The 26,174-nt window shown below is 37.5% G+C and overlaps 1 long non-coding RNA gene across 1 annotated transcript in view; it reads right to left on the reverse strand.

The window, feature by feature from the left end:
• LOC123001352 (uncharacterized) overlaps nucleotides 1-26,174 on the reverse strand; it is a 227,178-nt gene that overhangs the window by 89,771 nt on the left and 111,233 nt on the right. The window contains exons 4-5 of the long non-coding RNA XR_006410150.3: nucleotides 18,459-18,609; nucleotides 4,588-4,651 (exon numbers count right to left, since the gene is read on the reverse strand). This is a non-coding gene — a long non-coding RNA (uncharacterized LOC123001352). The remainder of the gene's footprint in view (nucleotides 1-4,587; nucleotides 4,652-18,458; nucleotides 18,610-26,174) is intronic.

The following is a 26,174-nucleotide window of genomic DNA, read 5'->3' on the forward strand; positions in this document are numbered from 1 at the left end:
GAACTAATTCTTAGGATACGGATTCCTTCTCTTGCTTTGTTCTAATGATTCCGTGAAAAGACAACCTTCTGCTCGGTGAGACCTTCACAGCCAGCATCTTAAGCTTTCTAAGTGACAGTTCTACCAGCAAACTATTTCTCTTAGTCATTTAAAACCCTCCAGCCTTATCAAAGCCCCTCAATTTTGTTCAAAGTGGATTTTCCTTTTGATTTTCCCTTACATCCTCTGACTTTACCCTGTAGGTGCCCCCTCACCTTTATCCAGAAAGATATCCCTTTTTTGTTTCACAGAAATGGTTCCCCAGTAAACATCTGTTATCTAACCAGTAACTGTAAATTATTTAGATCACACATGCTAAATTATTTAAAATAACGCTTTGAAAGAATTGTATTTATATTAACAAAAACAAGATTGTACTCTCTGAGATGACTTAGTACTAAAAGATTTATTTTATTCCTTTTATCTCTGTGATTTTAAACATTTGGAAGAAAGTGAGGAACCCTTTCTTAATCTGTGTTTTCAATATTTTTATAAAAAGAATTCATTCAAACAGGTTGCCTCAAGTTTCTGCTGTCATTATGCCCCTGCAATCAAGGACTTTCAATTACAAGCAATGTGTCTATCAGAAAATTTTTCATTTATTTAGCACGAAGGTAATCTTTAATAGGTGCATACATAATTTCATTTTGTATGACTGATTTACCTGCCCACTGATGCTCATTCCAGCAGAGCATTAGCACTCTCTGGGAACTTCCATTTCTTTTAAAGCCTGCATCAATTCCTTCCAGTGACTAATTTCCTAAGACACTGAAACGGCCTCTTTGAAATGCAGCTTTCAAAAGTGCACAGAATCCTAGGAAGGAGCTTATGCATATATTTTGCTTTCTTTACATATAACTCCTACACGTTAGCATTGCAGGCTCCTAAGAAACGTTGGGAAGGTGACCTTTCCTTGCCAAATAAGAATACAAAATAATATCCCACTTATGCACACACATACTCCCAAACACAAACGCATGTGAAAGTGACGTAGTAAATACTGAGCTTTGGGAAGGTGGTGTGCAAGGAAGCATGAGAAGTGATGGTATTAACAGAATACATCTTGGAGATGGAGAGTCAATTTTATTAAAGATTTTGTGGAATAAATGATTCATTTTATTTCATATTTGAAGCCATAATTTCATATTAAAATAAACATAATGAAGTAGAACTCAGCAATGCTTAAATTAAAGAGATAAACCATGGGGCTTCAAAGAAATTTAGTATTTGCTGGGGTGCTTTAAGCTATTTTCCCAAGTCCTTTGGTTTATAGTGATCTTACTTTTTTATTTGGAATATTTCTATGGAAAGATTTGCAGTTAAATTCTCTGTGCAAATTTAGACCTCCTGGGAGAGATAACATGTAAAGCTGTTAAAAGAAAAGTGTTTATCATATCTATGTGAAAACTAAGGGCAGCTGCCTGTATTGAAAAAAAAAAAACAGATGATAGAGATATTGAGGAGAGATGAGAGAGACAGCAATTTGACAGAAGGTGAGGTCCATATCTAAGGGCAGGAATAGCTATGGGGAAAAACTGGGGAAGAACAGAGAGGACAATGCATCTGGAGGGGAACAGAGCATTTTATTTTATCCTATGACTGGAAGGCAGAGCAACAAAAGGAAAGACTGGAATGTGGGAATATCTCAAGGATCAATGGCTGACATCACAATTTTGCATAAGTGTGACTTTCTTTTAATAAATACTCTTGAAACAAGGCGACTCTTTTTCTTATTATGTGAGTATAGTTGACACACAATGTTATGTTAATTTCAGATGTACACTATAGTGATTTGATAAGTTTATACATTATGCTATATTCACCACAAGTGTAGCTCCTGTCTGTCACCATACAATGCTATCATTGACTGTATTCCTTCTGTTGGATCTTTTATTTCCATGACTTATTCATTCCATAGCAGGAAGCCTGATTCTCCCACTCCCCCTCACCCATTTTATCTTTCCCCCCACCATACTCCCCTCTGGCAACCATCAGTTTGTTTCTGTATTTATCTCTGATTCTGCTTTTTGCTTGTTTCTTTATTCATTTGTTTTTTTAAGATTCCACGTATGAGGGAAATCATATGCTCTTTGTCTTTCTCTGTCTGACTTATTTCACTTGGGATAATACCCTCTAGGTCCATCCATGGTGTCACAAATGATGCAATCTCATCCTTTGTTAGGACTGCATGATACGTACTGCGTGTGTGCATATCTCCATCTTCCTTATCGACATTTGTCTACTGATGGGATTAATATCCAAAATATATAAAGAACTTACATAACTCAATACCAAAAGAACAATATGATTAAAAAGGGAACAGAGGACCTGAATAGATATTTTTCCAAAAAAGACATACAGATAACCAACAGTCACATGAAAAGATGCTCCACACCACTAATGACCAGGGAAATGGAAATCAAAACCACAATGAGAAGTCACCTCATACCAGTCAGAATGGCTAGTATCAAATAGACAAGAAATAACAAGTATTGGTGAGGATATGGGGAAAAAGGAACACTTGCATACTGTTGATGGGAATGTTAACTGGTACAGCCATTGTGGGAAATAGTATGGTGGTTCCTCAAAAAGTTGAAAATACAACTACCATATGATCAAGTAATTCCACTACTAGGTACTTACCCAAAGAAACGAGGAGACTTTTAACACTAAAACTCGAATATACTCTGTCCTTAGTTCTATACAATGAAATCATTTCAGCAATAATTTAGATAAATATGTAACTTGTCATAAAACTAGAAAGAAAAATATGTTGTTTTGATCTACCCAAAGTTCCCAAACCCTCTGGATAAAGGTGAGGAGAATAGTTTAAATTAACAAGGTAACATGAGATGAGACCAACATAAGGTCTTATACTTAGGTCTAAATATTTGACTGCAGAAGCTATAGTGTGGTTTACATGAAGTGAGAGTGAATCTGGTTTCTAACACAGATCTGTCTCTAATTACTACATGGAAAGAGGCTGTGAGGATTTTCCGAGTCTGACTTCTCCCCATTAGTCTATATCTCTCTGACTGTAATTCCAAGCTAAGTAACATGTTTGTCCAATAGTCACTGTCAACCTATGATTTTCCCCAAGACCTGACTTTCATTTTAATTATCAAAAATTGTGTTCTGTTGTTAAAAAAAAAAAACAGAACTAATGTTACAAAACTGTATGCAGTAGGTAGTAGAGAGTTCTCAATGCCTCAGGAATTAACACTTGGATATGTATCTTTTGAGATATTTTCCTCTGTATATCCAAATACATCTAAATATGTAAATATGGATTTTTAGCAAAATGAGATGATATTAAGCATAGATTTCAACATGCTTTCTTCTCTTACTAAGATCCCCACCAATCAGTTCACATCTACCTCACTGCTAGATCAAAGTCTATGCACGTTATTCGCCTACATACGTAATGCCATATTATCCCCCGCAAAATATTGTAGCAAATGGCACTTCCACCAAGGGTGTCTGAATATGCTCATTTCCTTGCACACGTTGATTAATTCAGATAAAATGTGAAATCATGATTCCATTGAAATTTTATTTGAATTACACTCCATTTTAGGATTAACTTAAGGAAAATTGGTATCAGTACATATTGAGCTTTCCTGTCCAGGAATATCCTGTATGTTGCTATCTCTTACATCAGCAGTTCTCAATATAAGTATTTGGCTTTCTTTTTTTTAGTCCCATGAGAGCAACAGTTTCTCTAATATGTCAGTACGGTTGTATTCCTAAAGTAAACTTCGCTTTTTAAATCATATTTTGTAAGAGGGATTTGTTGTGTTTGTGCGCTTGTGTACATGAGTTCTTTGTGTGACGGGTTTTGTTATCAGTATCATGCTGGTATCAATAAGGCAATTTCCACCTTGTCCTATTTTTACTTTTTTTAAGATTTTCTTTTTATATTTTTAAGTAATCGCACACACCCAGTATGGGCTCAAACTCATAACCTTGAGATCAAGAGTCACACGCTCCACCAACTGAACCACCACCCCCACCTTGTCCTGTTTTTAGAGCCCGTTTTTAAAAACCTTAACATCTTATACAAGTTAGGAGAACTTGTTCATCAAATTATCAAATCCTAATACCTTTTCAGGTAGCACTTTCTTCTATAATTGTTGATCTGTTCAGGCTTCCTACTTTCTAAAGGTAGAAGTTAGCAATTTATATTTTCTTAGAGACAAATCCAATTCAGTTTTTCACAATTATTTTATCAGTCACTTGTTTAAAATATGCTAATATTCCCTTCTATAGCTTTAATTAGAGCCCATTTCTTCATTACACAAACAAATGATATTTCAGATTCTTACTGTATGTCAGGCACTGTATTAATTCCTACAACAACTTTTGAGATAGGCGCTGTATTTTTTCAGTGAGGAAACTGAGGAATAAATAAATATGTTCCTTGTCCAATATCATACAGAAAGCAAGCAGCTTATTGAGGGTTCAAACTCAATGCCCATAGGTCCTTAACCTGTACGGTATAAAAATCTGGCACTTGTTAAGGCTCTTTTCATTGAGGATGTAACTTACTTTGTGAAAGGAAGAGGCTTTCCCTGGACAGGTTCTGTAGCACCAGTTCCAGGCGCAGGTCTCTCTAAAATAGAGGTCATCAAACACTTTGCTTACATATCTCCATAAGAACTTTTTTATGAGATATAGTTGATATAAACATTAGTTTCGGGTGTACAACATAATGATTTGATATTTGTAAAGAATTTTTAAATTAAAAATTAAGATTTTGCATTGTAAACTCAAGTAATTGCAAAAAGATAATTGTAGGTATATACTGTAAATATAGAACTTTAAAAAAGCAATTGTTCTATCACTTTAAAAGGTATCCAGTGGAATCTAAATACCATCATGATTTGACACCCACCGCAATCCATTTTTTAAAAAGTTTTTATCAGTAAAAAATTTTACATTATTTCTTTTTTTCTTTTGATATTTCACTTAACCCCATAAAACTTTATACCAAAGTGATTATATATTTTTATGCTCGAGCATCTTTTATTAGCCTTTAATAGTTTTTTATGAGAAAACTATGCTTGTAAGTTTAATGTTTACTTTCCTTTGACTATAAGTTTCTAAGTGTTAAATGATTTTTTAATCATTATTATATAATTACTAGTTGCTCTCAACTGATTTAAACAAATTCACAAGTTTGGACAATTATCAATCATAAAATGCAAACTTTAATTGAAATTGCATTTCTTAGTGAAACAGATGAGACTAAAGATTTTCTGTTTTTTTCCAATTTTTATTAATTCCTAAATTCAGTGATGAGTGTTATTATTACTCAAATGAGATAGGGCTCAACATTCATATTATCCCTATTTTCATTTTCCCAGATACAAGTGCTGAGAAAGCTTATTCACATACATTTAAACTGGTTTTAGAAGGAATTTTGATATAGTGAAGTTATTTAGTTCTTTGAACTCATTATTGGCTATATGACAAAAATTACTTATTGGTATTTCTTTAAAAATTATTTTTAATGATTTATCAATGGAAATTCTATTAGATTCTCCTTAAATTTTGTTTAATTCAATGAAAAAGTAATTCCCTGATTTGCAAGAAGATTTGTTACCCAATTATTAGGGATTTACTTTCTCAACGCTAACATTAATATTTCTAACAGTTCTTTGCTTGGCGCCTTGGTGGTTTTTACACATTGGTGCAATTTACCACTGAGTGAGGTGTATGCCTTTTTTTTTGTAAAAGAAAAAGGCTATCATGAAAATAAAAATGAGGAAAGCATAATGCTCAGTCTCTCTCAAAATTTTATTTTTTTAAGGATTTTATTTTTAACTTTTTTAAAGTAAACTCTTTGCCCAACATGGGGCTCAAACTCACGACCCCAAGATCAAGAGTTACACACTCCAAAGACTGAGCCAGGTGCCCCATATCTCTCATAATTTTAAGTGCTAAATTTCCAGGAGGGAGAAAACATAATTGGCCCAGCTTGGGGGAGTTCTCTAGTCCTTGCTCAGTGAAAGGCAGCTACTGGGAGAGGCCCATGAACCATGGATGAGACTACCAACACACAATCACTATACATTGGAGGCCTAGAAAAGGTGGAATTGTGAGTTGGACAAGCCTCACAAAGTTACTTGTCACAGGAATCAATGTGTCTTCTTTCTTCTTCAGGCTTTCCAATTTTCTCCTTCTCACTTGTCTTTTCAAAGAACCAGTTTTTAGTCTTCTTTTGTATACATTTAGTCCTGCTTATTGCTTTCTCTGTCCTTCCCACCTAAATTATTTTACCTACTTTCTTAATCCGAGTCTTGCCCAGTTAAATGTTCAGTTCACTTTCAACATTTTAAATAGATGCTTTTATTATTATGAATTTCTCCCCAAGTTCCACTTTGCCTATATCTTTTAGGTTTCAATATATAGTAATGCCATTAATGTCTAAGTCTTCTGGAATTTCAGTTGATTTGCAATATCAAAACCCATTTAAGAAAGTGTTTTTACAGCTTCCTTTCAGCTGAAACCAATAAAGATCTTCCTTGCTTGTTCTGTACTTGTCTGTTGTCAAATCTCAACAGACTATCCATAACGGTCATTTTAAAATGTGAATAGTTCATAGCATGCTCTGCTCAAAATCCTACAATAGATTTTCAATAAGCTGAGAATAAATGCCAAACTCCTACTGTGGCTTAGATCACTCTCCTTGATTTAACCATATACCTCCCTTGCCCCCCCACCCCCGTGACCTCATCCACACCCTCCTTAGCAGCCCACACTGGCCACCCTGCTTCTCCTGGAGCACAGCAAGCTTGCTGTTATGCGAAGGACTTCGCAATTGTGGTTTGCTTTACTTGGGATATTCCTTCCCCAGATCTTCACCCAACACGTTTAATTGCTTCATTCACATTGCTGATGGAATATGACCTCCTTAGGGACAGCTTCAACACTCCCTTTGTTATTTGTACTCAAAAGAGGGGTGGAGAAGAGATGAGGGGAGGCCATATATAATATTGTTTATACATAGAACATCTCTGGGAGCTGAGAAATGGGTAGTCACTGAGGGGCAGAAACTTTATATGTCCCATGGTACCTTCTGAATCATATACCATGTGACCAAATCATCTAGTTCGGACTATTTTAAAAGACTATGCAGTGCTATTAAGAAAGGGGGAAGATTAATAGAGGAGTAAAAACATTTGTTGGCTCATAGAGTTTGGGTAGATTTATGTAAGGGGATGGGAGAGAAGAAGGCATTCCAGGAGACTTAAATGGCATGCATAGAAGCATAGAAGGTAAGAGAAAAATAAGAACATGCTACTGAATATTTTATGCAAATTTTTATCTTCAGGGCCTAGTTTACTAGAGACAAAAAAATATACCTGTCTCGGTAGGGCAGTGGAAGCTTGTTAAGGAATAATGGAAAATAATATTGCCTAGGAAGAGCAGAAACAGATGGAGGATTTTAAAATTCAGGGGAGAAGTTTAGCTTTGTTCTGCTAGAAAAAAAACAAGCCATTGAAGGTTCTTGAACAAGGGAGTGGTATGGCCAAATGAGTGTTTAAGGAGGATTTTTCTACATCCTGGTAATGAATGGATTAGTAGAACGAAAGCCTGGAGGCAAAGCAGCCAAGTAGGCAGTACTTACAGTTACTCTCCAAGGAGACAGGGCCCAAATAGGAGAACGGCTTTGGGTTACAAGGGAAAGTAATAAAGATAAGAGGGTTTTTCTTAATCAACAGAATCTGGAAAGTGTCTGTATTTGAGAAATGGAGAATTCCTATCAAAGTTAATTTGATCAACAACCAAAGCTTTTTATATATAAGTCACTCCATTATTCATGTTTGTTTATGTAATTAATGTCTGTTCATCTAATGAACAAAATGCGAAGATGTACAAAACTTGATTCCTCTGTTCAAGTGTTCATTTTAGTCATTGTTTATATTTTACCAAGAATCTTAGTTTATGAATATCTTTACCGAAAAATTTCTCATCCCACAAATATTTACTTGCATTATAATTCATCCCACTTTGTAGCACAGGCAATAAAAGGACTATGAGTTTAGTTATCATGACCAGGTCATAGCACTGTAAAGCCAAAGGGTGCAAAACTGGTAACTGGATTTTCAAATTCCACATCTGGCATATTTTCATAATATTATGCTTTAGGAGGTGAGTCAGCCAGTAACTTTTTGAGCAATTACGTGTTCCAGCTATGCACATTATCTCATTTAATCCTTTTTAAACATCACACAAATTACACATTGTTATTTTTGACTTTGTTTATCACTATGTAACAATGAAGCTTCAGAAAGCTAAGTGACTTGCAACAAGTCATCTGGCTTGTAAGCAGCACCACGAAGATTAGAGCAGGCCTGGTTGACCCGAGATCCTGAGCTCTGACAGCCACATTATTCAGCAATAGCAGGATGGGGCAAACAAGTGCTCAGAACAGAGTTATGAGCCATTTCTGGGAATATTGGGATCACGTGAAGGAATGAACGTTTGAATGGGCTTTTAAAGGATGAGACAGGTAACAGAGAAGGCCACTGTGATAATGTGGGGCAATGAGAAATGTATCTTTAGCCTTCATCCCTGGTTCCTGGCACAGAGTTCCTAAAACCCTTGGAATTTCCTGAATGCTAGTGTGAGAGGGGTATCTTCTTATTTATAATAAGCCCCTTTCAATGATATCTATGTTCATGTGAAGAAGGGCTCTTGATGACTCTTGATGGGCCCCTAAATAGCTTCAGAATGGGGGCTGGTTGCCAGAGGAACGAATCATATGATTAGAGGGTTGGAACCTACCTTCAGCCCCACTCCCTGACCTCCCTCTTCAGAAGGTTGAGGGGACTGGAGGATGGGTCAATCACCAATGGCCATTGATCTCATCAATAATACCTATGCAATGGAGTCTTCATAATAAACTCAAATGGAAGGGTTTGGAGAGCTGCCAGGTTGGGTGGATGCATACACATGCCACAAGGGTGGTGCACCCCAGACTCCATGAGGACCCTACAGTGTGCGCCTCTTTATTTAGCTCTTCATTTGTACCCTTTAAAATATCCTTTATAGGGGCGCCTGGGTGGCACAGCGGTTAAGCGTCTGCCTTCAGCTCAGGGCGTGATCCCGGCGTTACGGGATCGAGCCCCACATCAGGCTCCTCCACTGTGAGCCTGCTTCTTCCTCTCCCACTCCCCCTGCTTGTGTTCCCTCTCTCACTGGCTGTCTCTATCTCTGTCAAATAAATAAATAAAATATTTAAAAATATATATATATCCTTTATATCCCAGGAATAGGGTATATTATATACTGGGATATCTCCTCTTCTTCCTTAATAGCACCTTACTCCTTTAGTGTTGGAGTCTGGGAGTGACAGTGGAGGAGGAAGGGTAAACATCTTTTTACCTAACAACCAGCAACTTGTGTTCTCTGCTGCTTTTCCTGCCAGGTGTGTGTGTGTGCGTGTGTGTGTGTGTGCGTGTGTGTGTGTGCACGCACATACATATACCCTTCATAATAAACTGGTAATAATAAGTAAAGTGTTTCCCTGAATTCTGTGAGTCACTATAACAACCTGAGGAGAGACTTGTAAGAACCTCTGATCTGTAGCCATGTTGAGCAAAAGTGTGGGTGACCTGGGAACTCATTACATAGGATTGTCATCTGCAGTGGAGGGGACAGTCTCATGGGACTGAGCCCTTAACCTGTGGGGTCTGCATTAATTCCAGGTAGTTAGTGTTTCAATTGAATTAGCTTATAGGACACCCAGTTGAGCCCACAGAGAATGGGAGAACTGCTGGTGTGGAAAACCCACAGATTTAATGTCAGGAGTCCTGTGGGTAGAAATAAATCATTGTTGTGACCAAGAGATGATGATCCAGATTAATCCCATTGGAAGCCCCTACTCTTTGAAATAGAATTTAGTCCAGATTTTGAACTAAATGACTTGGCTAGTAGTTGTATTATTAACCCCAATAGAAATGTTGGAGAGGGAGGACACTGGACAGAAAAAAAGATTAGAAGTTTAATCCTGACTATGTTACCACTTTATAGTGAATGCCTAAGTGCCATATATAGCCAGCGAACTTTTGGAAGGTGGCCAGATAGTTGGAAGCTGAAAAATATAAATTTCGTAGTCTGTAAAATGAGTATAAGATCTACCTCACAGATTTGTGCTGGAGATTAAATATAATTATGCAAGCAAAACCCTTTGAAAACAGGAAACAATTGTTATTTTAAGATTATTTTACACAGAAGGGAGAGTTGCAGTCCTGGGGGAGGTGAGATCCCTGAGGTGTAGTATTTAATAGCAAGAACAGAGGAGTGAATAAGAATATTTGAAAAAGACAACATTTAAAAGATGGAAGAGAAGAGGAATTAGAGTGTTGCAGAGCAATGTGATATGCTTTCCCAGAAGTCGAGAAAGAGCAATCTTCAGGGGTGAAATGCATTAAAGAATTAAGTAGATTGAGAATGAATGAACGCCGGTTAGAGCTGACAATGAGTAGATGTCCCAGTAGAATGGGGAGAAGAGAAAACAATTGAATGAATGTAAGGTCACGCGGGTAGAGATGAAAGTGACATCGAAGTTGTTTTGCAACAAACGGAAAGAAGGAAAGAAGGCAATACTGCAGAGGGAGGTGGGAATAAATGTGTATGTTAAGCAGGTTGTGAGATTCTAGACTAGAAAAGAATATCTATAAAAATAATACCCCTTCTGAAACAGAAAGAGCTAGGTCAAGGACAAAGAGCCGGGTTGGTTTTATAATAGAATCATCTCTTTCTCTAAAACTGAAGCAAATCACAAACTGACAAGCTGAGGAGGGAAAAAAAAGTGCCCTGAATCTCTGAATGTTTTCAAATAAGAAGGAAGAATGATCATTTGATGAGGAATAGGATGAAACCTGAGGAAAGGGGGAATATGGAATTAAAAAGATAAGCGGAAAGACAGAACAACCGCAGCAGCTACTCTTCTGAATATTTTGTTAGAGAACCAGTAAGAGATAAATCTAAAAGGAAGAGCAGGGATATGGGCTCGGTTAAAATTAGCATGAAATTGCGGCGAACCAGATCCGAGCAATTGCTGGTGCTCTCCGTGTGGAGTTGTGCACCCAGGGGTAAGAATCAGATTACAGCGGCAGAGCAAAACCCTGGTAAATCAGAAAATCAAGTGTTCAACCCGTTTTTTTTCTCTCAAACAATACAGCGAAGTTAGTCCAGATTTCTACACTTCAGCTTCATTATGAGATAGATAAACCAGTTTAGGGATCATTCTTGGACCAAGTCCCATCCTTTTAATATTATTGCAGTGGGAAAATGATTTCCAAGATTTCTAAACAATGATCTTATAAGTGAAATTTAAAAAATCTCATTCATAAGTCAATAACTCCCTGTGCTAAAGAAGGTGACCTTTGAACACTACATTTAGTAACTACTTGAGGAAATTAATTATGCTATTTCCATATTTGCAGTTCCACAGCTGGAACCTTGAGAAAGGTATTATAGGGAGATCTACATGTGACTACATTTCAAGTTAAAAGAAGTCAATATAGGGATTTCTAGTATGAAATTTTAAGGAAAGAATATGACCACAGAGATTCTGAATTATTTACTGAAGCTCTGTTTCCAAAACTATGTAGAATTTCTATAAAATGTTAGGCAAAGAGAAAGATAATAAATTTGAATTTATATTTCAAATTTTCTTAGAATAAAAACTTCAAAACACACACACACACACACACACACACACACACAGACACATCTTGAGCCCGGAAAACTAAATGGAAGATCATTGACATTCTAAAATCCTTCCCAGAGTGGAAATATGTCTTGTTTTTGGCAAAAAATAATTTTGTTAGAATAAAAAAAGAAAAGAAACAAAGAAGTGAGAAGGGAAAGAAAAATTAAAAAAGGAAAATAAAGGAAAAGCCAAATATTAAAAATTACAATCTAAAAACCTTATAATACTTGCCAAATACAAGTGTTGGCTATGACATTTCTCTCATCTCTAACTTTATTTTTTTCTCTCAATTTTAGTTTGTTCGGGAGTAGTTTGCGAATATTCTCACATTTTCCTACACTATACCTATGTTCCCATTAGAGCCAGAAGGAAAAATGCTGAGAGAGTAACAAATTACCCTTCAGAGATAGGCTTTGGGAATTTACCACCTGCTAGTAAAAACCAGTGAATTTATACAGCACAAATATTAACCAAAAAATTCTTTAAATCAGGCAGAGTTCTAAAGTTTGGAGCCTTGTAAAACATCAGCTAAGAATATTATCTTACTTCAATTATTATACTTATTTTATTTTACATACAAATAGAAAAACATTTCCTAAAGTAAAACAAAACAAAAACACAACAAAATCCTAAAAACAGAAGAAACAAGCCATGACATTGGATTTTAAAAAGTCGCAGAATGTAACGGAAGCTTTCTGTACAAAATATTATGAGTCCAATATTTCTTTTTAATCTCAGCAAAATCAAATATTCTAATTTAATAGCTTCCAGATAACCAGCTTATTAGCAAATGATATAAAAGTAAAAAGCTGCAGGCGTACCCACAAGCCTTCTCAAATGATACTTTACTTTTAGAAGGCTATTAACTCTGACCCAAATGTAGTTTTCCATCCAAATAAATGAATCACCTCCTACCATTTTCGGCTTTTTAAAAAAATAAGAATAAATTAAATCTGCACCCAGAAATGACAATGAAGCTTGTTTTTATTATAACAAGCCTACTCCTTGATTATGAAGTCTGATAGCCTTTAAGCTGTTGATATATGTTTTTAATCACATCAACATTAAATTTTAAATAGGAAATTTCTTTGTTTTATTTTATTTTTACATCTTTCCATGCACATAAGTTTTAGGGGATTGGCTGTCAGTAATTTAATAACTTTAAATTCGTGGTTAAATAGCCGTGATTTACTAAGACCACAAGAGGCAGGCACACACTTGCAAAAACCACAGCTAAAGGAAAGAGTATTTGTAAATACAAAATTCTTGCCCTTAAGGTTTTCTTTCTCTTACTCCTTCTTTCCCTCTTACTTCCTTTTTTCTTTTTTTCTTCTGTATGGACAATTTGCATCTCTCCTGGCCTAACACAGGCTCTTCTCCACCTTCACATCACTAGATTGTGACTTATCCTGTCATAGAGATTGGTTGTTAAACAGCAAAATTCCACTTGCAGGTCCATAGGCTAAAGTAAAGAGGGCAGGAAGAAGAAAGAGAAGCTCAGGAGATGTCGTTGCGGGCACCTGGTGTGAGGAGTTATTACTCAAGCGAGGTGCCAGTGTTATCACTATGTCCAGGTGCTGGATCATGACTTACAGTCAGCATATTCTTACTTGTTGTAACTTGTCAATATTTAGAATTTCATTTGTCTGTGAACAAGAATTGCATGTGCTTGTAAAATTATATTTATAAATTTTTTATACATTTATGAATTAATTTTATCTTTAAATTATACCATACATTCATATCCTGCTGTATTTCAAAGACCACTTCAAATAGGGATTATATTTAATTAAATTAATTAATTTATTTTTGGTTTGGAGAGCGGGAGAGAGTATGTGCACCTGAGTGGGATGGGGGAGGGGCAAAGGGAGACAGAGAGAGAGAGAGAATCTTAAGCAGACTCTGCGTTGTGTGTGGCACCCCACATGGGTCTCCATCCCACAACCCTGAGACCATGACCTAAACCAAAATCAAGAGTCAGAGGCTTAATCGACTGAGCCACCCATGCACCCTAGGGATTATACTTTAAATGCTGGTTCCCTATGCATGTCCAAATTTTCAAATTTAAAACTAAGTCCAGTCTGTTCACTTTTTTCATCCATTTCATTTTTGTTTTCATGGTAAAAACTTGTTCTCTGATCAAAATAAATGAGGATTCCTAAAAGAAATTCATACTGTCCAATAGTTTGCAAATTGAGATAATTTTCAGTTATACGTCTCATAATCTTCCTTTCATAAAAGGGAGGTCAGGTATGTGTTGAGCTATACATTCTTTTTGTCCAGCTACTTAAGGTGACTTTCATACTACATCCCTCACCCGAGGAAAAACACCCAAAAGAAAGGACCATCAGCACCTGTCACCCTTCTTTCAAATGCCAGGGAACCCGGGCCTCATAATGAGCACTCTGCTGTCTTATCCATTTCCTTCAGGTACGGATGTAGGAATACTTAATACTTGGACACTGTAGTAGCAGCTGGTTTCCTTTCCAAGCTTCAATTGTTCTTAAGTGCTCTTCCATGTAAGGTAGGCTTCTACTATCTGTGCCACACTTAGAATGGCAAATGGGCCAGGGGGCCAGATGAGCAACAGCAATGGGGCAACCGTGAATTTTACTCTTTCCCTTACTTATTCAGTTGAAGATAAGGAAGTGGGGAATAAAGGTAATTGCTTTTGTTGAAATGTAAAAATATTTATGTTCTTTTTAATTTATAGCCTAAGAGTAATCATACATACAAGGAAAGGATTATGAAAAAAAAATTGAAAGATGACTGCTCAAATGCTAAAAATTTTTATTTTTCTTAAAAAAACTTAAATGCATTAGAAAAATATATAAACCTGTGAGAATTTACTTTTTCCTTCATGTGTTATATCTTTCTAAGGCCCTCAACAAATTATTTACTTCCCTGAACTTAATTTCTAGTCAGTACATCCTACCATTTTATAAGCTGTGCTCTGGGTAACATATTAAAATGCACAAAATTTGGTAGTCAAACAGACTCCAGAATAATTGAAAGAAAAGTCAAGTTAGTTTTTCTATGTCATGTTGACCAAAAATTATATTTGATTAACTAATGGTTTGCTAATAATAGAACTTATTATAGACACACACACACACACACACACACACTCTTAAGGTATTCATTTTAATAAACCACTGATAGCAAAATCGATAATATATAAAGAATTTTTAAAATAATAAAAATACTAATAATAATTGCTTAAACAGGCAAAGGACCTGAACAGATATTTTTCCTAGAAAATATAGAAATGGCCAATAAGCACCTGAAAATTTGTTCAACATCATCAGGGAAATGCACATCAAAGCCCAAAGAGATACACTTTACCCCCATTAGGATGGACACAACCAAAAAGACAGATAATAACAAGTGTTGGCAAGGTAGCATAAAATCAGAACCTCCATATCCACTGGTGGGAATGTAAAATGGCACAGCGTCTTTGGACAACAGTCTGGCAAATCCTCAAATAATTATTCATAGATAATATTCAGAGTTACCACATAATCCAGCAATTCCACTCTTAAGAAGTAAAAATATATACCCACTTAAAAACTGTACAGGAATGTTCATAGCAGCATTATTCATAATAGCCAAAGGATGGAAACAACCCAACCGCACATCAACTGATGAACAATAATGTGGTATACCCATATAATAAAATATTATTTGGTATTAAAAAGCAATAAACCTTTCCTCCACCATCATGGTATGTGCAATTAACTGTTCCTCACCATGTCTTCTCACAAGTGACTTTTAGAATCAAATGATTCCTGGCCAAGAAACAAAAGCAGAATTGCCCCATTCCTTGGTGGATTTAGATGAAAACTGGTAGTAAAATCAGGTACAACTCCAGAAAGAGGCATTGGACAAGAACCAGACTGGATCTATAACGGATCACATATGAAATGGCACGCAAATATATTTACGCTTCATGAAGTTCAAGTGCTTGTATCCTATCACTCTGTAAATATCACTACTACCTGAATAATAGACATGTCTTATTGGGAAGTTATTTTTCTCTGTTTCTGCACCTAGGTTGGTTCAGTAATAAATATGTGAGGCCTTTTGTTTGGAATAGAATTCAAAAAATTATTTTTAAAAAGAAGCAATAAAGTACTGATACACACTACAACATGGATGACCTTGAAAACACTATGGTAAGAGAAAGAAACCAATCACAAATTGGTTGATTGTGATCATCTGATTGTCTGATTGTGATTCTGAAATGTCCAGAACAGGCAAATCTATAAAGACAGAAGGTAAATTAGTGGTTGCCTAAAGTTGGGGTAGTAGGACGGTAATTGGGAGGAAGTGGGGAGTGATTGTAAAGGGGTATGGGAATTCTTTTTGGGGTGATGAAAATGTTCTAAAATTGTTGTAGCAATGGTTACATAACTCTGAATATGTAAAAAACATTGCATTGTACACTGTAAATGGGTAAATTATATCTCAATAAAGCTATTACCAAAAAAAAATATTAGAATAATCACTGCTGAAAATAACACATCATTTTTAATATTCTCCAAAAGGGACCTGGCACATTAAGTCACACCAACTAAATAACACTGTCATCCCAGCACTATTATCACCAATGTGGTGATCAATCCCTCTCCTTCCAGAAGAAAACCAAAAGCTGACTTCTAAAACAACTAAAAACTGTCTTGAGCTTGTTTTCTTGCTCTCCTAAATAAATATGAATTTTGGAAAAAGCTTTAACTGGGTTAACCTTGTTCCAATAAAATCCAATAGGCAATTTAGGCTTTAACCCAGAGTGTATTTGCGGTAGCGGAATTCTGGAAATGAAGGTAATATTTCTGTCCTCTGTTTGTAAAAACTAGTGTTATCTAGCTCAGATGCAGCATTTTAGGGTATAGAGTAAGACCGGAAACAGGTACTTATTAATAAACATATATTTAATAATATAAAATTTTAAAATTAATTGCTATAAAATTCCTCCAGCCTGTTTCCTGAGATTCGTGTCTGCATGAGGAAGCATTCTGATTAGTTTATTACTATTAAGATTAGTTTTTTATTTGAAGTACTTAATATATGGTTCACTTTTCTTATTACGTAGACATGCTGCCTGAGTTTCCTTCATCTAGAAAAAATCAGTTTTACAATTTATGATAAAGTGAAGCAAAATTAAGCAAAACCAGAAAGAATTTATGTCTATTCTTAAGAAATACTAAGTAAAGAGATCAAAGTCATAATTTACTTTACACTATATATGATTTATGATGATAGGTATCAACTCATAAAGGACTCTATTAAATACATATTGTTTCACCTTAAAGCTGTGAGTTAATTTAAGTGATTAAAACAACTTAAAAGAACAAATTTAAATTCTCATGGGTTGTGTCAACTCTTATTGAATTATTTTGAATTCACCCATCAGCATAAACTTGGACATAATATCTGTCCTTCAGTAACATACAATTTATTTACCAATAATATTCTATGCAAGTCAGACTTTGAAACAGCTTAAGAAGTATTTGACCAAAAAAAATTCAATTCTTTATCATTATGATATAAGCAACTAAACTCATCTTAAGTCATATTTTTGAGATGTGAAGTAGCAGAGATCTGAAGTACAATGTGAGAATTGAAAGAATATTAAAATTAAATTCTCGTACAAAGTTACAAGTATCTATAGAAATTTTAGTATATGTTAACAAGGAACTGGAGTTTTCAGATGTCTCTGAATTTATTTAAATAACAATCTTTCTCCTTAAGAAATAATATAGCCTTTTTATTTTTATGCATTATGTACAATAAAAGAAAGCAGCACTATGTGGTGATGTGGTTGAAAGGTTATTATTACTCCAATGATAGAAACAAAAGTATATTATCACTTGGATGATGTCAATGAAAGGGTATCATTACTTTTTCTGAGGAGAACATTCTGGTAAGTAAACACACAAGTGCAGTATTTTTTACATTTTATTCCACATGTGTCTCCAAGGAAATCAGAAAGAAATATAATTAGTTTGTGATATTGGGGGGGAAAATTGCTTTCATTTGTTCAACAAAAAATCTCTGAATCAATTACAGTTTCATAAAATTTCCCTTCATATCACAACATTCTATTTTGCCATCCACCCTTTACTTTTCACACGTCTCAAGGTTGACTTGCTACAAAGAATGAAAATAAAAATCCCAATTCTGAAAGAAAGTACTTAAAACTTTCAATGTTAATTCTATCCATAGTTATATATATTAAACAGACTCACGTATATTGCATCCTTATAAGCCTCTGAAAATAAGCATGTTTTCCCAAGAAATGTCATTGTAATATCCAAATAAATTAACCTTCCCAAAATGTTAGATTATTGTAAACTAAAATTAAGCAAATCTGTTATGTAAATTACTTACTAGCTTCTTAGAAACCAGTGCTCATTGTGCTCTGCGTTTGTCCAAGTGAACTGTCAGGCTTAGAGACATTTAAATACTACTAATGACGCTGTAGCTACAACAGGTCACACCTGAAGAAATATAGCTCAAAAGTGAAGAATTATTTTTAAATATAAAAGTTAGCAGCTGAATCTTAATATGTGTTCACACTAATGTTTTTCTCACCAAACTTTTCCTCTTCAAATCTACAAGGTACCAACCAAAAAAAAAAAAAAAAAATGAGATAGGAAATTACAAACTCGAAAGAATATGCATGTCTTACCTCTATCGTCAGTCTGGTACCTAGAATCAAATGTGTAGTCTCTCCAAAGACGAGGCTTTCATCATGAACATCAAGGAAGATCCAGCTGGGCATGCTGGCTAATGGACATTTTCCAGTTGCCTACTGTTGTTCTCATCAAATAGAGAAATGTCTATGTAAATAATGGTCAGAAAAAAATACATCCTTCAATGTGCAGTCTTATAAACGCTATTCAATTAGCCTATTGGTGGGTGGATCAATTCAGAATAATCACTTTTTATTTCTTCAGTTCCTTTTTTGGAGATGTCTTCTTCTGAGCTTCACACCCTCCCCCCATAAATGATCATTTCCCTCTTCTCTTTCTTTCCTTCTTCACAGAAATCTGTCTTTGATGTTTTGATTTCTTTATCTTTTATGGAGTGTCGTTCTACTTGTTTTCAATTCTCTAGGATAAAGATCATGACTGTTGCCTGTCCTTATTTTAGGTTAAGTCTATCCTCAGCTTTTTCTTCACCACCTTTGAAAATAGACAATCATCCACTGTAATTATGGCAAGAATGAATTCCCAGCTTTCCCAACCAATTCTTTATCTACTTATCAAATAAGTGTGCATAACAGGTGCTAAATTTTTGAGCATTATATGGCACTTACCACAGTAAGCACTGCACATGTCTTAGCTCGTTTAATCTTTCCAACTACTCTATGAGGTACATACTATCATTATTCTTATTTTACATATAAGGACACTGAGATAGAGAGATAAAGTAAACTTAACCTGTTCACACAGTTGCTGTAAGGCAGAGCTGGGATTTAAAACCAAGCTTTTATGCAACTGCTTCTAAAACCACCATATCGCTACCATTTATCAGTCTTTCAAGCCCTCGTGAAGCTAAAAAATCATGCCTGTAGAATAAATATGGACTGTAAAGTAAATTATGATATCTTTTATTATTTAGGGTTGTAAAGCACGAAGGGAAGAAAATAAGGTCTATTGAAAGTGATTTACATTAGCATGGGACCAAAGGGCTTAAAATAAACAATTCTGGAGTCAAATTAAAATGCAAATAAACAGCACTATTCTGGCTTCCCTTTGGCTACGATCATACGTGCTTAAAATACATAATAACTTTGCACTACTAAGTGTTGGAGATTGTGCTGTGGGCACTAAATTAAATTTTCTCTCTCTTCAAGCGCTAAACAATTCAGAAATAGAAGCAGGTATCAAAGAGATGGATATCGAGCGGAGAGTTAAGATGGCGGAGGAGTAGGGGACCCCTTTTTCAGCTGGTCCCCTGAGTCGAGCTGGATATGTACCAGACCAGCCTAAACAACCACGGAACCAGCCTGAGACGCAGGAAGACGCATCTGGATCTCTACAAATGAACATCTCCAGCGCTGAGTATTGAGGTACGAAGCGGGGAGCCATGAAACCGTGCACGGATATCGGAAGATAAACGGAAGGGGGAGGGAGCCGCCACCTTCGGGCGCCGGAAAGCGGTAGCCACTTGCACGGGGAAGCGGGGGGACTCACCGACGGCACCCGCAAAACAGCAGACTGAGACCGTGAGCCGTGAGCCGCGCCACCAGCCATCTCGTGGATCACCGGAATCCCGGTGCGCTCACTGGATCCAGACTGAGACCAGGTGCTCCCGGAGCGTGAGCGGGGCGGCTGGCGGCTGGTGGGCCACCTGCACGGGGGAGCGGGCGGACTCGCGGTCGGCACCCGCAAAACAGCAGACTGAGACCCTGAACCGGGAGCGCGCGCCACCAGGCATCTCGCGGAACACCAGAATCCCGGTGCGCTCACTGGATCCAGACTGAGACCGGGAGCTTCCGGAGCGCGCGCGGGGCGGCTGGCGGCGTTAGAAACACAAAGGACAGAGACGCGCCGGCCCTGGAAGTGAGGGCTGGGACGCCGGGTGTGGGGCGCACATCCCGGGACGCTGCAGGGTTGAGCAGCACCAACAGTAACGGAGTTAAAGTTGCCAGAACATCAGTGGAGAACCGGCTGCAATCCCTCTGCTCTGTGACAATTCAGCCTCTGCTGCTCTGACCCTCAGAAGAGGCATAGCCGACTGCCAGGGAAAGCTGCCAGAGAACAAAAGCCTGGAAATACCGGCTCAGAGAGTGCCCATCCCCATCCCCCCTCGCAGGGGACACGGAGACTCTAACCAAACAGGGTTGCCTGAGTATCGGCGCGGCAGGCCCCTCCCCCAGAACACAGAAGGCAGGCTGAAAAATCAAGAAGCCCACAACCCGGGGCTCCTGGGTGGCGCAGTCATTGAGCGCCTGCCTTCGGCTTAGGGCGTGATCCCGGCGTTCCGGAAAGGAGTCCCTCATCGGGCTCCTCCGCTGGGAGCCTGCTTCTTCCTCTCCCACTCCCCTGCTTCTGTTCCCTCTCTCGCTGGCTGTCTGTCTCTCTCTCTCAGATAAATAAATAAATAAAATCTTTAAAGAAGAACCCCACATCCCTAAGATCCCTATAAAACAAGGGGCACGGCCTGGGACCCAGTCAATAATTTGGGCTCCGGACAACCCCTCAACCTCTCCTCATCAGAATGACAAGAAGCCCCCCTCCAGCAAAGAAAAGACAGTAAGTCTGTGGCCTCTGCCACAGAAATAATGGATATGGATGTAACCAAATTATCAGAAATGGAATTCAGAGTAACAATGGTCAAAATGATGAGTAGAATTGAAAAAAGTATTAACGAAAAGCTTACTGAGAATATAGAATCCCTAAGGACAGAAATGAGAGCGAATCTGACAGAAATTAAAAATTCTATGAGACAGGGGCGTCTGGGTGGCACAGCAGTTAAGTGTCTGCCTTCGGCTCAGGGCGTGATCCCGGCGATCTGGGATCAAGCCCCACATCAGGCTCTTCTGTTATTAGCCTGCTTCTTCCTCGCCCACTCCCCCTGCTTGTGTTCCCTCTCTCGCTGGCTGTCTCTATCTCTGTCAAATAAATTAAAAAAAAAAAATCTTAAAAAAAAAAAAATTCTATGAGACAAATGCAGGCAAAACTAGAGGCTCTGATGGCCAGCGTCACCGAAGCAGAGGAACGTGTTAGTGAATTGGAGGATGGGTTACTAGAGGAAAAAACGAAAATAGAAGCTGGTCTTAAAAAAATCCACACCCACGAATGTAGGTTACGGGAGATTACTAACTCAATGAAACGATCCAATCTTAGAATCATCGGCATCCCCGAGGGGGTGGAGAAAAACAGAGGTCTAGAAGAGATATTTGAACAAATTATAGCTGAAAACTTCCCTAATCTAGCGAGGGAAACAAACATTCGTGTCCAAGAGGCAGAGAGGACCCCTCCCAAGCTCAACCACGATAAACCTACACCACGTCACGTCATAGTGCAATTCGCAAATATTAGATCCAAGGATACAGTATTGAAAGTGGCCAGGGCAAAGAAATTTCTCACGTACCAAGACAAAGGCATCAGAATTACATCAGACCTGTCTACACAGACCTGGAATGAGAGAAAGGGTTGGGGGAGCATTTTTAAAGCTCTTTCAGAGAAAAACATGCAGCCAAGGATCCTTTATCCAGCAAGGCTGTCATTCAGAATTGATGGAGAAATAAAGATATTTCAGAATCGCCAGTCATTAACCAATTTCGTAACCACGAAACCAGCCCTACAGGAGATATTAAGGGGGTTCTATAAGGGTAAAAAGGCCCCAACAGTGATACAGAACAGAAAGTCACAGCCAATACAAACAAAGACTTTACTGGCAACATGGCATCATTAAAATCATATCTCTCAGTATTCAGTCTTAGTGTGAATGGCTTAAATGCTCCCATAAAGCGCCACAGGGTTGCAGATTGGATAAAAAGACATGACCCATCCATTTGCTGTCTACAAGAGACTCATTTCAAATCCAAAGATGCATTCAGACTGAGAGTAAGGGGATGGAGTACCATCTTTCACGCAAATGGACCTCAAAAGAAAGCTGGGGTAGCAATTCTCATATCGGATAAATTGGATTTTAAACTAGAGACTATAGTTAGAGATGCAGAAGGGCACTATATTATTCTTAAAGGAAGTAGTCAACAAGTGGATATGACAATTATAAATATATATGCCCCCAACAGGGGAGCAGCAAGATACACAAGCCAACTCTTAACCAGAATAAAGAGACATATAGATAAAAATACATTAAGAGTAGGGGACCTCAACACTCCACTATCAGAAATAGACAGAACACCCTTGCAAAAACTAAGCAAAGAATCAAAGGCTTTGAATGCCACACTCGATGAGTTGGACCTCATAGATATATATAGAACACTATACCCCAGAACCAAAGAATACTCATTCTATTCTAATGCCCATGGAACATTCTCAAGAATAGACCATGTTCTGGGACACAAAACAGGTCTCAACCGGTACCAAAAGATTGAAATTATCCCCTGCATATTCTCAGACCACAACGCTCTGAAATTGGAACTCAACCACAAGGAAAAATTTGGAAGAAACTCAAACACTTGGAGACTAAGAACCATCCTGCTCAGGAATGACTCGTTAAACCAGGAAATCAAAAATCAACTTAAACAATTTATGGAGACCAAAGAGAATGAAAACACAACGGTCCAAAACCTATGGGATACTGCAAAGGCAGTCCTAAGGGGGAAATACATAGCCATCCAAGCCTCACTCAAAAGAATAGAAAAATCTAAAATGCAGTTTTTATATTCTCACCTCAAGAAGCTGGAACAGCAACAGAGGGACAGGCCTAATCCATGCACGAGGAAGCAGTTGACCAAAATTAGAGCAGAAATCAATCAATCAGAAACCAGAAGTACAGTAGAGCAGATCAACAGGACTAGAAGCTGGTTCTTGGAGAGAATCAATAAAATTGACAGACCACTGGCAACACTTATCCAAAAGAAAAGAGAAAGGACCCAAATTATTAAAATTATGAATGAAAAAGGAGAGGTCACGACCAACACCATGGAAATTGGAAGGACTATTAGAAATTTTTATCAACAGCTATATGCCAATAAACTAAGCAATCTGGAAGAGATGGAATCCTTCCTGGAAACCTATAAACTACCAAGATTGAAACCGGAAGAAATTGATTTCTTAAACAGGCCAATTAATTATGAAGAAATTGAGTCAGTGATAAACAACCTTCCAAATAACAAAACTCCAGGCCCAGACAGTTTTCCTGGGGAATTCTACCAAACATTCAAAGAAGAAATAATACCTATTCTCCTAAAGCTATTTCAAAAAATAGAAACAGAAGGAAAGCTACCAAACTCATTCTATGAGGCCAATATTACCTTGATCTCCAAACCAGGCAAAGACCCCCTCAAAAAGCAGAATTACAGACCGATTTCCCTAATGAATATGGACTCCAAAATCCTCAACAAGATACTTGCTAATAGAATCCAACAGTACATTACAAGGATTATCCATCATGATCAAGTGGGATTCATACCTGGGATACAAGCGTGGTTCAATATTCACAAATCAATCAGCGTGATACATCATATCAACAAGAAAAGACTCAGGAACCATATGATCCTCTCAATTGATGCCGAAAAAGCATTTGACAAAATACAGCATCCTTTCCTGATAAAAACCCTTCAGAGTGTAGGAATAGAGGGTACATTTCTCAATCTCATAAAAGCCATCTATGAAAAGCCTACTGCAAATATTATTCTCAATGGGGAAAAGCTGGAAGCCTTTCCCTTAAGATCAGGAACACGACAAGGATGCCCACTCTCGCCACTATTATTCAACATAGTACTAGAAGTCCTTGCAACAGCAATCAGACAACAAAAAGGGATAAATGTATCCAAATCGGCAAAGAAAAAGTCAAAATGTCTCTCTTTGCAGATGACATGATACTCTATATGGAAAACCCAAAAGAATCCACTCCCAAACTATTAGAAGTTATAGAGCAATTCAGTAATGTGGCGGGATACAAAATCAATGCTCAGAAATCAGTTGTATTTCTATACACGAATAACGAGACCGAAGAAAGAGAAATTAGGGAATCCATCCCATTTACAATAGCACCAAAAACCATACTTTACCTTGGAATTAACTTAACCAGAGACGTAAAGGACCTATATTCTAGAAACTATAAATCACTCTTGAAAGACATTGAGGAAGACACAAAAAGATGGAAAGATATTCCATGCTCATGGATTGGAAGAATTAACATAGTTAAAATGTCCATGCTACCCAGAGCAATCTACACTTTCAATGCTATCCCGATCAAAATACCAATGACATTTTTCAAAGAACTGGAACAAATAGTCCTTAAATTTGTATGGAAACAGAAAAGGCCCCGAATCTCCAAGGAACTGTTGAAAAGGAAAAACAAAGCTGGGGGCATCACAATGCCGGATTTCAAGCTGTACTACAAAGCTGTGATCACAAAGACAGCATGGTACTGGCACAAAAACAGACACATAGACCAATGGAACAGAATAGAGAACCCAGAAATGGACCCTCGGCTCTTTGGGCAACTAATATTTGATAAAGCAGGAAAAAACATCTGGTGGGAAAAAGACAGTCTCTTCAATAAATGGTGCTGGGAAAATTGGACAGCTACATGCAAAAGAATGAAACTTGACCACTCTCTCACACCATACACAAAAATAAACTCCAAATGGATGAAAGACCTCGATGTGAGACAGGAATCCATCAAAATTCTAGAGGAGAACATAGGCAGCAACCTCTAGGACATTGGCCAAAGCAACCTTTTTCATGACACATCCCCAAAGGCAAGAGAAACAAAAGATAAAATGAACTTGGACTTCATCAAGATTAAAATCTTCTGCACAGCCAAGGAAACAGTCAGAAAAACTAAGAGGCAGCCCACGGAATGGGAGAATATATTTGCAAATGACACTACAGATAAAGGACTGGTATCCAAGATCTACAAAGAACTTCTCAAACTCAATACATGAGAAACAAATAAACAAATCAAAAAATGGGCAGAAGATATGAACAGACACTTTTCCAATGAAGACATACAAATGGCTAACAGACACATGAAAAAATGTTCAAAATCATTAGCCATCAGGGAAATTCAAATCAAAACCACACTGAGATACCACCTTACGCCAGTTACAATGGCAAAAATAGACAAGGCAAGAAACAACAATTGTTGGAGAGGATGTGGAGAAAGGGGATCCCTCCTACATTGTTGGTGGGAATGCAAGTTGGTACAGCCACTCTGGAAAACAGTGTGGAGGTCCCTTAAAAAGTTAAAAATTGAGCTACCCTATGATCCAGCCATTGCACTACTGGGTGTTTACCCCAAAGATACAGACGTAGTGAAGAGAAGGGCCATATGCACCCCAATGTTCATAGCAGCAATGTCCACAATAGCTAAATCATGGAAGGAGCCAAGATGCCCTTCAACAGATGACTGGATTAAGAAGTTGTGGTCCATATATACAATGGAATATTACTCAGCTATCAGAAAGAATGAGTTCTCAACATTTGCTGCAACGTGGACGGCACTGGAGGAGATAATGCTAAGTGAAATAAGTCAAGCAGAGAAAGACAACTATCATATGATTTCTCTCATCTATGGAACATAAGAACTAGGATGATCAGTAGGGGAAGAAAGGGATAAAGAAAGGGGGGGTAATCAGAAGGGGGAATGAAACATGAGAGACTATGGACTATGAGAAACAAACTGAGGGCCTCAGAGGGGAGGGGGGTGGGGGAATGGGATAGACCGGTGATGGGTAGTAAGGAGGGCACGT

Source organism: Ursus arctos, unplaced genomic scaffold (genome assembly GCF_023065955.2).
Source record: "Ursus arctos isolate Adak ecotype North America unplaced genomic scaffold, UrsArc2.0 scaffold_13, whole genome shotgun sequence".
NCBI classification, from domain to species: domain Eukaryota; kingdom Metazoa; phylum Chordata; class Mammalia; order Carnivora; family Ursidae; genus Ursus; species Ursus arctos.